At 37.9% G+C, this 15,142-nt stretch overlaps 1 protein-coding gene and 1 long non-coding RNA gene across 2 annotated transcripts in view; one reads left to right on the forward strand and one right to left on the reverse strand.

Moving 5' to 3' along the window:
- Window positions 1-303: 303 nt before the first annotated feature.
- On the reverse strand, window positions 304-8,067 carry LOC143065165 (uncharacterized). The gene is made up of 2 exons (XR_012975410.1): window positions 7,879-8,067; window positions 304-7,661 (listed from the first exon to the last, which is right to left on the reverse strand). It is a non-coding gene; the product is annotated as an uncharacterized LOC143065165 (long non-coding RNA).
- A 360-nt stretch (window positions 8,068-8,427) lies between these two features.
- LOC143065164 (uncharacterized) overlaps window positions 8,428-15,142 on the forward strand; it is a 61,342-nt gene continuing 54,627 nt past the window's right edge. Inside the window, exon 1 of the mRNA XM_076238568.1 lies at window positions 8,428-8,518. The gene's annotated coding sequence lies outside the window, so the exon portion shown is untranslated. The remainder of the gene's footprint in view (window positions 8,519-15,142) is intronic.

Here is a 15,142-nt window from a genome sequence, read left to right on the forward strand (position 1 = left end):
GTGTCAAAGAGACAATGCAGCGAGAAATTCCCGCATCCGGAGGCGTCCTTCAGCTGGCCCCTAAACAAATGCATATACTAGTTCAGTGAAAATAGACGCCACACTAAACTCCAGATGTAAACAAGAAACTAAAATAATACAAGACTGATAATTAACAAAGGCCAGAGGCCAAAAATGCAGCGGGGTAAAACATGTTTATGAGATCTCAAACCTCCCCCTATAACTCTAGCTATGCTGAGCCGGACTCAACTAGCTTAACCAGGTGACTGCAATCGCAATCTCGATGAAGATATAACGAACACAACTTGTTTGAAATTGTAATTATAACTTCCACCAGAAAGGGTTACATAATAGTCAGTAGATTGGTAAACTGAAAGAAATAAAAATACAATATTTTACAATGTGTATGAATTAAATATGAAAGTTAAATACAAGAGTATTAATCGAGTCAAAAACGAAAGTAGAATTTACAGTTCATTTCTCGGAAATAAATAACTTACAGTTCGTATGTATTTATAAATCACTTATCCAAAAATATCGGAGTTAAACAGATTAATTATCACAGTTTATGAATGAATCAAACGTACTTGACAGTGGTATGTCACGATTTCCTCAGAAAGTAGAAATGTCGTCCATTTTCCATGTGTTGAAATATTGATGCGGACGGTGTCACAGAAATTAAAGGTGGTCGATAAATACGGTGATTTAAGAAATCGGTCCAGTTCAATTTGTTCCGGATAAAATGAAAACAAGAAATAAACATAGAATGTGGAACAGAATACTCCCCGTCTGATGTCTAACTGATATCACTATTTCAAATATGTCACACACTAAAATATCTGATTATATAAATCCAAAGTATCACTATAATATTAATTATACACAGTCATTCTCGATGAGAAGAATCATGTCCACGATAGGGCGTGTGTAGGTTGTGGCTTTTCCATTAACGATTACTCGCACTTCTGCTTTTCGGACATGTTCGTCTGAACTTTTAAATGAGTTCACTATAATTCCAACGGGCCATTGGGTACGGCAAAGGTTTTTGTCCTTTAGAAGAATGACGTCTCCTTCGATGAGATCACGGCGATCTTCGGTCCATTTTCGTCTTTGTTGTAGTAACGGCAGGTACTCTTTCCTCCAACGGGACCAGAAAACACTGGCAAGAGCCTGTACTCGTCTCCATTCGGCAAGACATAGATCTCGTTTATCGAATTCTCCAAGATGATCTGAGGTGAATATGTAGTCGGTTTTCTGTGTCAATAACATAGCTGGAGTTAATATTAACGGATTCTCTGGATCTGTTGAAACCGGTACCAGAGGTCTAGAGTTCACTATTGCTGAAACTTCTGCCATTAGTGTGTTGAGCACGTCATGCGTAAGGCTTCTTCCGGCTGCATTTAGAAGCATAGAATCAAGAATTCTCCTGGTGATACCAATCATTCTCTCCCAGGCTCCACCCATGTGGGACGAATGCGGCGAATTGAAGATCCAAGTTGTACCAGAATTGTACAGAAAGTTCTTGAAGGGTCCATCTTCAACGTTGATCGAGTCAATCTTTAAATCGTCGATTGCGCCAATAAAGTTTGTTCCACGGTCGGATCGGAAAATTTTAACTTGACCTCTTATAGCGGCGAATCTTCTGACGGCGTTTATGAAGGCTGAAGAGCTCATTTCCTCGATTAGTTCGATGTGAACAGCTCTAGTCACTAAGCATGTGAAAAGAATTGCCCAACGTTTTGAGTTTGCGTATCCACCGCGTGTTTTACGTGAAACAATTGTCCAGGGTCCAAATGTGTCTATTCCAACGTTGGTAAACGGAGGTGACGGCTCAAGACGGTCCTCTGGCAAATCAGACATGATTTGACACTCAGTTTTTCCTCTTAGTTTGCGGCATGTCACACATTTGTGAATGATAGAAGAGATCAAGCGTTTAGCTCCGACGATCCAGAATCCTGCGGAACGAATCGCTCCATCTGTAAAATGGCGACCTTGATGTTTTATCGTGTCGTGGTAGTGTCGAACTAATAATGTCGCTATATGATGGCGTCCAGGGACGATCAATGGTTTCTTTTCACGGAGGTTTAAGTCAGATTTGGCAATACGGCCTCCTACTCGTAATAGTCCTCGTTCGTCCACAAACGGATTGAGATTAGCTATCGGGCTCCGCTTATGAATTTGTTCCCGACGTTTAATGCAATCCATTTCATCGCCGTAAACTTCATATTGAGCAGATATTAAGATGAAATTTTCGGCATTCGAAAAGCCTTCCAGAGAGGTCACTGGTGCTGCCTGTTTTGACCCGTGTAAACGGGAGAAACGTTCTAAAAAGGCAATCGCTCGCACAAGTGATGTCCAGTTTGAGAATCTGTTGAATCTTTCAGTTCCGATACCTTTATGTTCAAGTGTGGCAAATGTTTTTGCAACATTAACAGTTGCACGGATTTCTCCATCTTCTTCTGGATCTATTAGCTGGTATATATCCTCAGAATTCTTCTGTTCTGAGGAAAGAAGTTGTTTTGGTCCTAATAACCATTCGCTGCTGTGAATTTCATGGGCTTGTACGGACCTTGTTCCCGAGTCTGCGGGATTACGGTGAGTTGGTACATAATTCCATTGACTTGGAGAGCTAAATTTTCTTATTTTCTCCACTCGATTGGCGACATAGATGAAGAACCTTCTTGTCTCGTTACTTATGTAGCCTAGGACTACTTTACTGTCTGTGTAGAATTTTACGGTGTCTATATGTAAATCTAAATTATCCATGATGGTCTGTGTTATCTCGACTGCTAATACTGCAGCAGATAGTTCAAGGCGTGGAATAGTATGACCACTTGTTGGTGCAACTTTAGCTTTCCCAAGAATGAATCCTATGTTTGGTTCACCACTACTGTCGGTCGTGCGTAGATATGCAACAGCTGCTATGGCTTTTTCTGATGCATCAGAGAAGACATGTAACTCCTTTGTGGCGGTTTTGCTCAGATACGGCACGTAGGTACGTGGAATGCGCAATGTTTCGATAGCAATTAGAGTATCTCTCCAAGATTTCCACTCATCTGCTGTCTCATCAGTGAGAGGTTGGTCCCAATCGACGGTTTCTGATACTATTTTCCTCAATAGGAGTTTCCCTTGTATAATCACCGGAGCCAAAAATCCCAGAGGATCGTAGAGACTGTTTATCGTTGATAAAATTCCTCTCCGAGTGATCGGTTTGTTTTCTGATGATAATTGAAATAAAAAGTTATCAGTGTTTACGTCCCAGCTGAGACCAAGACTACGTTGTAGGGGTTTGCTATCGCATTCTAAGTCTAGATCTTTAAGATTTGAAGCCAAATCACTGGCATGAAATGCAGACATAACTTCCGCACAATTAGAGGCAAACTTGTGAAGGCGTAAGTTTCCATATCTTGCTAATGCTTGCTGTGTGTCCTTCATGAGCGTAACAGCTTCCTCTTTAGTGGGACATGACGTAAGACCGTCGTCGACATAGAAGTCTCTTGTAACAAAGCTAGTCACGTGACTGCCAAACTCTTGTTCTGATGCTTGAGCTGCTTTTCGGAGTCCAAGCGTAGCAACAGCAGGTGACGGACTATTACCGAAAACATGAACTCTCATGCGGTATTCGACAAGGTTCTCCTGTAGGTCATTGTCTTTATGCCATAAAAATCTCAGGTAATTACGGTGGTCATTTCTGACAACGAAGCAGTGAAACATGTGTTGAACGTCTGCAGTTACTGCGATCATTTCTTTCCTGAAACGCAGCAGTACTCCCAAGAGATCGTTGGTCAAGTCTGGACCTGTAAGCAGGACGCTGTTAAGTGAAACTCCGTTACATTTGGCGGAAGAATCAAACACACCTCTTATCTGATCGGGTTTCTTCGGATGATAAACACCAAACAATGGCAAATACCAGCACTCCTCATGTTCGTGCAATGGTGGAGCGAGCTCTGCATGATTATTGTCCAGGATCTTACTCATAAAAGTAAGAAAGTGTTCCCGCTTAACTGGGTTTCTATTCAAACTGATGTCTAACATATTAGCACGATGAAGAGCTTGTTGTCTGTTGCTTGGCAATGGCTGTCTTGGCACTCGGAACGGCAACGGTGCTACCCAACTTCCTTCCGAGTCTCTTACAAATTCGTTGTCCATCTGCTTCATGAACATTTTGTCCTCATATGACTGTCCAGGCTTGTCATCGTCCCTTGTTTTTTCAAAGAGTGGCGATTGTAGGTCTTTCGTTACAGGGTCTGTGTAGTTTTCCCGGATGTCAAACTTGCTTGTGCATGGTTGAAAGGTTGAAGGTTGTCCTGTAGGCAAAATGTTGGTTATTTTGACATTTAACTCAAGAGGAACATGCTGCTTGTTAATGCAGGTTTCTCCTATCACTACCCAACCAAGTTTCAATTGTTGTGCATATGGAGTTCTGGGTGGTCCTATGCGCTGATCGAGGACATGGTGTGCCTCTATAAGGTCTCTGCCAATTAAGAGAAGAATTTGGCAATTTTCCTCTATTGGTGGAATGCTACCTCTAAGTTCTTTTAAATGAGGGTGATGCATTGTTACTTCAGGAGTAGGTATTTCGTCCCTATTATTGGGAATATGATCACATTCAATCAGTACAGGAAGGTCAAACTTGTCATTACCATTGATTGATTCCATGACGAAACCTCTTCCTCTTTTGCCGGAAGTGACTACTTTGCCGGAGCATGTTGATAAAGTATAGTTTTCCGGTTTATCTTTGACGTCGAAAAGATTGAAGAATTCGGGCGATGCTAGTGACCGGTTGCTTTGGTCATCAATGATGGCGTACATGCGAATAACTTTGTACTGGTTATCTTTGTGATAAACATTCACAGGAAGTATTTTAGCACAAGATTTCCCACTATATGTATCTTTGCAGACCTCAGTACAGGTAGAGTTAACTGAGGTTGCCTTAGTTTCAGCCGATTCTATAGGCTCCCCGCCGTAGGCTTGCTTAGGCGAGCTAGACTGCGAACTTGTAGGTTGCTGTGGTCTAGTGATGTGAAGTGCGGTAGTGTGTTGTTTACTTCCACATTCTTTACAACTTATGCGTGCATTGCATTCCCGGCTCCTGTGTGTGGTAGAATCACAACACTTGTAACATACATTGTTTTCTTTTAAAAGGCCTTTGCGCTCCTCTATTGACTTAGCCCGGAACGCTCGGCATTCATTTAAGGAATGCTTTGTATTGTGCAGAATACAAAGACCTTGTTTGCTGGCGTCTCCAGATTGCTGCTCAACTGCTGTTTTATGAGCACCAACTTTAGTCTTAGGGTAAGACGTGAACCTTGGCGCAGCACTTTTTGTATTTGGTGTGACTTTTGATCCAAAGATGAATCCGGGATCGTTTTTAATTCTACTGATTTCACTGATGAATGCAGATAACTCAGTAAAAGGAGGAAAGGCAGCGCCGTGGTTAGATTTGTATCTAGACGCCCTTGAAATCCACTTTTCCTGAAGTCCATATGGTAGTTTTTCAATGACAGGGTTTATTCCGGTCGGTGAATCAAAATAAGCTAGCAGACATCCCAGCTTGGGATTTTCCTTGTGGTATTCTATTTCTGATAGAATGTCAGACAGTTCATAAAGACGTGCGTTGTCTTTATTCGTCAAGGTTGGGAATTTGTCAAGTTTACTTCTGAGAGAGGCTTCCAACATTTCTGGAGCACCATACCGCTCGTCAAGCCTCTTCCATAATCTTTGTATACCTATTGTAGGATTATTGGCGTTCGACGCTCTTATGCTTATGGCATGTTTAGCAGACTCAGGACCAAGCCACTTGATCAATAAATCAATCTGTTCCGAGTCAGATACTTGTAACTCGTCTGTCACATTTTTAAAGCTTGCTTTCCATGTATGGAAGGATTCTGCCCGATCGTTAAAGCTTGTTAGTCGGGAGAAAAGCAGGTCCTTACGCAGGAGAAATCTAGTAATCTCCGATGTGGGGTTGATTTGTTGCTGGTGTGCAACAGGGATCTCTTCTTTTACACCTTGTTTTTTGTGTTCAGCAAGGATCTCATCTGAAAGGCCTAGTTTTTGTACGCCGGTTACTATTCCCAGATCTGGGATAAAGGTAACTTCCGGTGATTTAGTATCGGAAGGCAAGACAGCAGATGTCTGTGACGGCAAGTTCAGCGCCACGGATGGCACGAACGCTGGTGCTTCATGACTCAGCTCAATTTTAACAGGAATTTGTTTTTTCTTTTGAGGTCCTGTTACTTCCTTTACAGAGGTTGATACAGGAAGTTTATTGACGAAATCTTGCACACGCTGAAGCGGGTCTTCCTTTTCGTCAGGGAGATCGCTAAACGCTTGACTGTCATCGTATTCCAGGATACGAGCCTCGGCTTCTGCGGCTGCAGCCTCTCTGCGTGCTTCTAGAAGGTTTAACTTGGCCTTCAGCTCGACTTTTTCACGGCTTACACGTGCAGCCTCTTGTTTGATTTGTGCTTTTCTGCGTATGGCCTCTTGTTCTGCCTCATGTTCCATTTTAGCATTTGAACGTGCGGCTTCTTGTTCCATTTCGGCCTTTTTAAGTGTGGCTTCCTGTTCAATTATAGCTCTTTTGCGTGCAGCTTCCTGGTCCATCACAGACTTTTTGTGTGCTGCTTCTTGTTCAAATATAGCTCTTTTGCGTGCAGCTTCCTGGTCCATCTCAGACTTTTTGCGTGCCGCTTCCTGTTCCATTTCAGATTGTCTGAACAGGGCTTGTTCCTCTAACATTGCCTCTTGTTGTAGGATAAGTGAATGTTGTTCAACAAAGGCTATTTTTGATTTAGCGGCCTCTGCTTTGGCACGCTTCCTCCGTGCTAGACTTGACATGCCTGACACGTTAGAGCTACCGCTGTGTGAGGTTTTCTTACCCTTTGAGCCTGAGGTCCTTGTTTTAGTTGATTTAGCCTTAGTAAGGGCAAGGCGATGCTCGTGTAGAGATTCCATGGCCAGTTCCACTTTGGACAGACGAAGATCCAATGTGAGGTTACATGCGTCTATGTCTTTTTGACTATCCAACGTTCTGGTCCTTTTTAGGAAGTCCAGATATTCGTCTGTGAGCCTACGATAGTTTGTACAGGCTTTTACAAGATTGTCCTGAATTGTTAAGACTTGCTGAAGTTCATTGGGAGGTGTGGTGATTTCCAATAACTGGGTTGTTATATCTGACCAAAGGGCCTCTAGTTCCTCACAGAACTTGTTACGTTTTTCTGTGTAGGCTCCTTTACCTTTTTCGGTAAGATCCCGTACTCGCCTAGTCTCGGGATTTTCATCTAAATGTGTGGTATTAGACGGATTTTGTAATAGTTCTAGATCTGGGACATTTCCCTCTGGGGGCTGTATCTCTTCTTGTTGTTCCACATGACTGGGATCCATGTTGACTCAACGTTGTTGGGTTGCTGCCTAGTACACACAAGTTATGTAGTCCACTGTCAGTGTAAAGGTATGAACGTTGTTAGGTTGTCGTTCCTTGTCTGGATATGTAAAGACAGGTTGTCGTCAATTTACTATGCTGAGCCGGACTCAACTAGCTTAACCAGGTGACTGCAATCGCAATCTCGATGAAGATATAACGAACACAACTTGTTTGAAATTGTAATTATAACTTCCACCAGAAAGGGTTACATAATAGTCAGTAGATTGGTAAACTGAAAGAAATAAAAATACAATATTTTACAATGTGTATGAATTAAATATGAAAGTTAAATACAAGAGTATTAATCGAGTCAAAAACGAAAGTAGAATTTACAGTTCATTTCTCGGAAATAAATAACTTACAGTTCGTATGTATTTATAAATCACTTATCCAAAAATATCGGAGTTAAACAGATTAATTATCACAGTTTATGAATGAATCAAACGTACTTGACAGTGGTATGTCACGATTTCCTCAGAAAGTAGAAATGTCGTCCATTTTCCATGTGTTGAAATATTGATGCGGACGGTGTCACAGAAATTAAAGGTGGTCGATAAATACGGTGATTTAAGAAATCGGTCCAGTTCAATTTGTTCCGGATAAAATGAAAACAAGAAATAAACATAGAATGTGGAACAGAATACTAGCCAATGTAGAAAAGTAAACGCATAACAAGGCCTGTGCAATTCGCTTGCCTCTGGTTTGTGAATTTTGTAAAAAGAGAGAATAAATTTAAGAATAACAGACACAGGGTTAATATCATTGTAGGTGAAGTTGAACTTAAAAAAACGAATATCAATCAAAAATTGAACTCGAATTGTAGGTTGGCAAATGCATTGTGCATAGTAAATCATAGAAAATGTATAAGAAAACAATTCAATTTATTCTTTTGATTGTACTTTTTCTATGTTATTTAGGATATTTATCATATTTTAAGTATTACACTGAAAGCCTTCTCTATGTATAGATCATATACAGATATCGATTTAATATACGCGGAAGTTGTACTGTAATGTAATGCATTGGATAATCACAAGAGGGGAATTCCCTTTATAAAAACTTAAACACTGTAAGGAATTAGTACAAATAGTAAGTGCTTTTTATTCTTTGTAAATTATTTCATGGTTTATATAAACAATGTAATTAAAGTGTAACTTGTACAAAAAAATATGTTTTAGGTGGTATTATTAAAGTAAGATGCAAAAGAACATATTTCCAACACGTAATATTTTGTTTGGGTTTATATATTATATATATTTACCAAACATACTGTACACATTATTCTATTCAATATAATATTTTAATGCTGTTCAACAGCTTGATTGATGTAAACATTCGAGGAAGTAGTCCAGAAGCGAGCATGAGCTATCTATAAAGAAACAATTACTTTGAATTATAAGATTCGAAAAAAGTAAAATGTTTATTCGTTTTTTTAACCGTTAAAGCATATGCAATAATTCCATCAAATAAATTTATATTTTTTCAATATTCCGTATTTGTAAGGAAATAAAAAAATATTTCAATTTTTCGAAATTTAAAGACAAACCTGTTTGCTATTTTGTTTTGATATCAAACACTTTTTTTACTGCACTATATGTGTTAAAAGAAAGAGAGTGAATGGGACAGCAAAGAGGTAGTTTAATATGAACAGAAACACCGTGGTTTGAAATACATTATTGAAACGACAAACAAACTTTCCACAAAAAGCCAAAGTCTGAGCATCAAGAACCTCATTGAAAGCGGTAATGGAATTGGGTACTCTGTAATGATAAACATTGCCTGAAACATATGAACCAAATTTTATAAAGATTAATTGTTTAAAGTGCTAGTCATGACACTTGTAACGGGTTGTTTTAATGATAAAAAGTTGTGACACCGCTTAAAATATAATTAGGAAAGCGTTTTTCCAATTTTTTATTTGTTTGAAAAATTTAATTATATTTGAATCGAATAATAATCAATCTTTTTTTTATTATTTAAAACACCTCTTCTCTGTGATATCGAGTGTGTTATGTTTCTCTTCATACTGACGACTGATTCTTTGCAATTGCACTTTTAAAAACTGAAGATGCAACTCCCTCGTTCAGAGTTGACGATAGACGTTATAAGCTGTTGTGATAAAACACCTTTGATATTTATGCCCCGTGAGTACTTGATTTAATTCCCTATCATCCGAAAATTGAAAGTTTATGTTTATTTTTGGATTGCAATAAAATGGTCTCGAGCGTACCTACTCAGTGAAAACTTATCATAGAGCACGTGTCGTGCGCTCTGACCTGCTCAGTGAAGACTGGTCACAGAACACGTGCTGTGCGCTCCGACCTGCTCAGTGAAGACTGATCATAGAGAACACACGTGTTGTGCGCTCTTCTGAACTGCTCAGTGAAGACTTATCGTAGAGGGTCTGCTCAGTGAAGACTTATCATAGAGCACGTGTTGTGCGCTCTTACCTGCTCAGTGAAGAATGATCATAGAGCACGTGTTGTGCGCTCCGACCTGCTCATTGAAGACTGATCATAGAGCACGTGCTGTGCGAGCTGGCCTGCTCAGTGAGACTTACCATAAGGCACGTGTTGTGTCCTCTGACTTGCTCGGTGAAGACTTATTATAGAGTACGTGTTGTGCGCTCCTCTGACCTGATCACTGAATATTTATCATAGAGCACGTGTCGTGCGCTCTGACCTACTCAGTGAAGACTTATCATAGAGCACATGTTGTGTGCTCCAACTTGCTCAGAGAAGAATTATCATAGAGTACGGTTTGTGCGCTCTTACCTGCTCTGTGAAGACTTATTATAGAGTACGTGCTGTGCGCTCCGACCTGCTCAGTGAAGACTTATCATAGAGCACGTGGTGTGTGCTTTGAAATTATAACAAACGTACTGGGTTACATTATGGGGAAAGGATTCTGAACTTTCAATGTATGAGTAATCGTCAATCATATTGATAAAATGATGTTCTATTTTAGTTACCTCGGCATAACTTCTTTTGTTTAACCATATATATAAACAATGACGAAAATAAATATAAGATGTTACATGAGGAAATCATCTGATTGCTCAACAGATATGGTTAACTTGACGTGATGTTGAAAACAGTTATAATTGTATTGATTTTCTTATCATTGCTTCTGGGTTTTTATTTTAAATAGAATTATTTCGAGTACCTTTATTTATAGTTTCAAACAATATACTCAAGGCTGTACAGTGACCTGTAGATCCATACATACACGTATTAGATATTCAAAGGGTTGTTCTTTAACTGACGCTATTTCACGACCTTCTTATTTCGATACGAATAGTTCCTATGCTTTATCATTTCTGCTTGGATTGTTTATTCATGACGTTACTGCATTAATCATGTTAATTACTCCAAACTTAAGTACAGCCACAAATTTGAAGTTAAAGGCGCCTGTTTTTTTTTTTTTTTTTTTTTTTTTTATTTATCTATCTTCTCTTAGGCCAAACTATTCATGAACACGCGCTTATAACGGCGTTGTGACGTCTATGGTCTAATATGCTCGGACTTGCATTATAAATAACTTTGACATAGCTGTCTATGTACAATGTAATTAAAACTGAATCGCTGCACTCACCCATTCTATAAAAGCATAATTGATTGATTGGTTGCGTTTGTTTGCTCAAGATTCAATGGTTATAATTTCATTCATATTCATGATGAAAACAAGGTTAATAATGAGTTAACTATGTTATTTATGTTAAAAGCGGGTCGACTAGGAGAAATGGCGGGAAATTTAGACGGCCACTAGAACTAGAGAAATGTTTGGTAAGGGTAGATTTACAAGCCCAGTTAAAAGTTTACTTACGGATAAAAAAGTGTTTTTGAGAGTCTTTTAAATGCATAACCATCTATTACACGCCACCATTGATTCAAACCAGATCGACATGACCGTATTTCTACATACCGCAAAGCAAAATTGACGTCTATATTCAGTCTGTATCTAACTAATAGATAGAAGTTCATGGAACATACGTCAAACCCTGGTTTTTGGGTTAAAATCACTAACTACATGTATATTTGTATAACTCATGTTGCTGTAGTCCAAATAATTATGACGTCTTGAAAGGCTATTATAATTTTTTTCTTTGACGCCAATAGCCTTTCAAGACGTCATAATTATTTGGACTAATGTTGCTGGTGCCCAATATCAGATGACAAATATATGACGTATAATTATTGCATGTTTCTAAAAACATACAATACATGCATGGACACCACCCCATTTTGTGACTAACAACAATAAGAGTTTTCTTTATTGAAGAGATTATAAACGTTATAGTTTTATAATGTAAAGTGAACTGTATAAAGACATACACGTTTTCAAAAGAAAACTACGATAAAACATTTGATATAATTGTTTGAAGGAAGATAAATCTGATCTCAATCTAAATTTAGCTAATAAATCAAATATGTTACTTCCTTGTCTAGACAATAGAGAAATCCATTAGTCAGCTGGTAGTTTACTTAATGGTACACGTAAGCACATAATCTGACATAATCTACTCAAATCATAATAAAAAGTACGGAACTTGTAAAATACCAATGTTGGTGCTCCAAACACGTGTTTCTGGAGTAACTTGCCCTGAGCACAATCAAGACTAAAACTATATACGACGCTTGAGATAAAATTCATGTAACCAAACTACGGTCAAATCAAATGTTGTCTTCATTGGCTGAATACCACCGGAATTGACATTTTGCATGAATAAAGACCTTTATGTGGCTTTAAACTACCCCATATGCACTGAAAATAATTTCATCAGAAGCCATTAAATCACAAGCATTAACGAGACTTCTCACATTTGACGTCATATTAGCATTTTGTGGGATTAATACGTTTTTAGAATTAAAAAAAAATGAAGAGATTAACGGGACAACAAACAAGCATGAATTTTAGAACCACAACATAATGACCAAATTAGAATACAGACAGCTAAAACGAATTACTCACAACCTCTGAAAGAAACGAGGTTCAACACATGTGCGGTTGCTGCTTCACATGTTGCACCCGTCTTGTTCCTCGTGGAAAGGCGCATTTCAAGATTTTATTATTGTGCTCCATAAAGGAGAGGGGGACATGATTGGGGCTACAACTAATGAAAAAAATATCTTTTGTCATCTGTCACATGTCAATTCCGCAAGTCAACCAAATCATGGTGGCATTCGTAGATTTCAAAGAGATGTATTTATAATTTTATATTATCTGAACCTTTTATTCAAAATCAACGGAAATTTCGTAAAGAACCATTTTCTTAGGTGTATTGTAATAATTCAGAGGTGTACTGTCATATACAGATGCTAGTTAAATAAAGTTAACAAATGGAAAGACAACTATTGGAAAATTAAAGATACACGCATTACATTTCTTGGAGCTTGGTTCTCGATAGTGTTCGTTCCGCTGATGTTCGTTGTCAGTTTTTGGCTTAATCCATATATGAAGCTAACCTAACTGTGGGGGTTGTATCCCTTATTGTAAGTGCAATGGGATATATGCGATCAGCATAGTCGCCATGCAGACTTTGATTTATTCATTAAGATAGAGTATGCTACATATCATTAGAATGTGAATTTAAACGATGATGCTAGAATTTTTTGATTGTTCTTATAAAGCCACGGTATGAAATCTGCATGCCTCGTAAGAATACTATTAGGAACAATCCGGCGAGAAAAAGTTTTGTTTACGATGTAATATCTTTTTAATTGTTGTTTCAAATATTTAAATACCCATAACAAAAAAAAGCTTCTTATAATACCGAAAATAGATAAATAACGAAAATACCACGTGGATAAAATTTAAGCAACATTACTGAAACAAGATCAGACTATTGATTTCATACAATTAAACTTCTGATTCCTGACTTTAGACATATATACAAGCTTAGAGAAGGGTTAACCAGTTTTGATTCCTGATTTTAAACATACACAAGCTTAGAGAAGGGGTTAACCAGTTTTGATTCCTGATTTTAGACATACACAAGCTTAGAGAAGGGTTAACCAGTTTTGATTCCTGATTTTAGACATACACAAGCTTAGAGAAGGGTTAACCAGTTTTGATTCCGGATTTTAGACATACACAAGCTAAGAGAAGGGGTTAACCAGTTTTGATTCCTGATTTTAGACATACACAAGCTTAGAGAAGGGTTAACCAGTTTTGATTCCGGATTTTAGACATACACAAGCTTAGAGAAGGGTTAACCAGTTTTGATTCCGGATTTTAGACATACACAAGCTTAGAGAAGGGGTTAACCAGTTTTGATTCCGGATTTTAGACATACACAAGCTTAGAGAAGGGTTAACCAGTTTTGATTCCGGATTTTAGACATACACAAGCTTAGAGAAGGGTTAACCAGTTTTGATTCCGGATTTTAGACATACACAAGCTTAGAGAAGGGTTAACCAGTTTTGATTCCTGATTTTAGACATACACAAGCTTAGAGAAGGGTTAACCAGTTTTGATTCCGGATTTTAGACATACGCAAGCTTAGAGAAGGGGTTTACCAGTTTTGATTCCGGATTTTAGACATACACAAGCTTAGAGAAGGGTTAACCAGTTTTGATTCCTGATTTTAGACATACACAAACTTAGAGAAGGGTTAACCAGTTTTGATTCCTGATTTTAGACATACACAAGCTTAGAGAAGGGGTTAACCAGTTTTGATTCCTGATTTTAGACATACACAAGCTTAGAGAAGGGTTAACCAGTTTTGATTCCTGATTTTAGACATACACAAGCTTAGAGAAGGGTTAACCAGTTTTGATTCCTGATTTTAGACATACACAAGCTTAGAGAAGGGTTAACCAGTTTTGATTCCTGATTTTAGACATACACAAGCTTAGAGAAGGGTTAACCAGTTTTGAAAATCTTAACCATTCTGTTTTGTTTGATAGGTCATACAGTATGTGTAAGATAAAGCCATTTCATATCTTATTGTGCTTTATTATCTTAAAATATTTAAAGACACTTCCTGATAACATTACATTGGTGAAATCATGTTGCTATGACGCAAACATAAAAACTTTTACATGTAACTGGTGTCTCGAGTTTCATTTGAATGTTAAACAAATCCTATTTACTGAACTTAGCAGACTCTTCCTTTTCTATTTATTGTTCATTGTGGTCTAGTGATCTCTAGTCCTGTTTTAACATAACTTATTTACAACGGTAGGCTAAACAAACAACCATCAGAATATACATTTCATGAGAATTGATTCATTGAATCTCATCCATTTGTTTTGATCCGAAATCGTGTGATGTTAAGTGGTCGCTGAAGGAGAATCTAAAAGGATATATATGGGAAGTTAATTCAATTTACTTCCTCCTGCTAACTAACGGGTTATCCCAATAGTCAGTTTTATGGAAATTAAATTTAGTAAAATTATCGTGCCTTGAAAAACACAGATGGTGGAGACGGTTATAACAAAATTAAAATTAAAATCAGTGCTTTTAACTTTTAGCTGTCATCATTATTTTGTATCAAGAATCAACTCAAAATTTAAAACCTTGTATCATACTTATTATATGTACATAAATAAATGTAGATACAGCATAAGAGGATCTTAAACAGTATTTTGAGGAGATCTAATGTAAATATGTGAACTATGATTGTTTACGTTGACAGTTTATTTAGATTATGAATAAACACACCAATGGAGTTTGTACTAAATTGATGGAAGCTCCTCATCTCTATATTTT

This window comes from Mytilus galloprovincialis, chromosome 2 (genome assembly GCF_965363235.1).
Source record: "Mytilus galloprovincialis chromosome 2, xbMytGall1.hap1.1, whole genome shotgun sequence".
Classification (NCBI taxonomy): domain Eukaryota; kingdom Metazoa; phylum Mollusca; class Bivalvia; order Mytilida; family Mytilidae; genus Mytilus; species Mytilus galloprovincialis.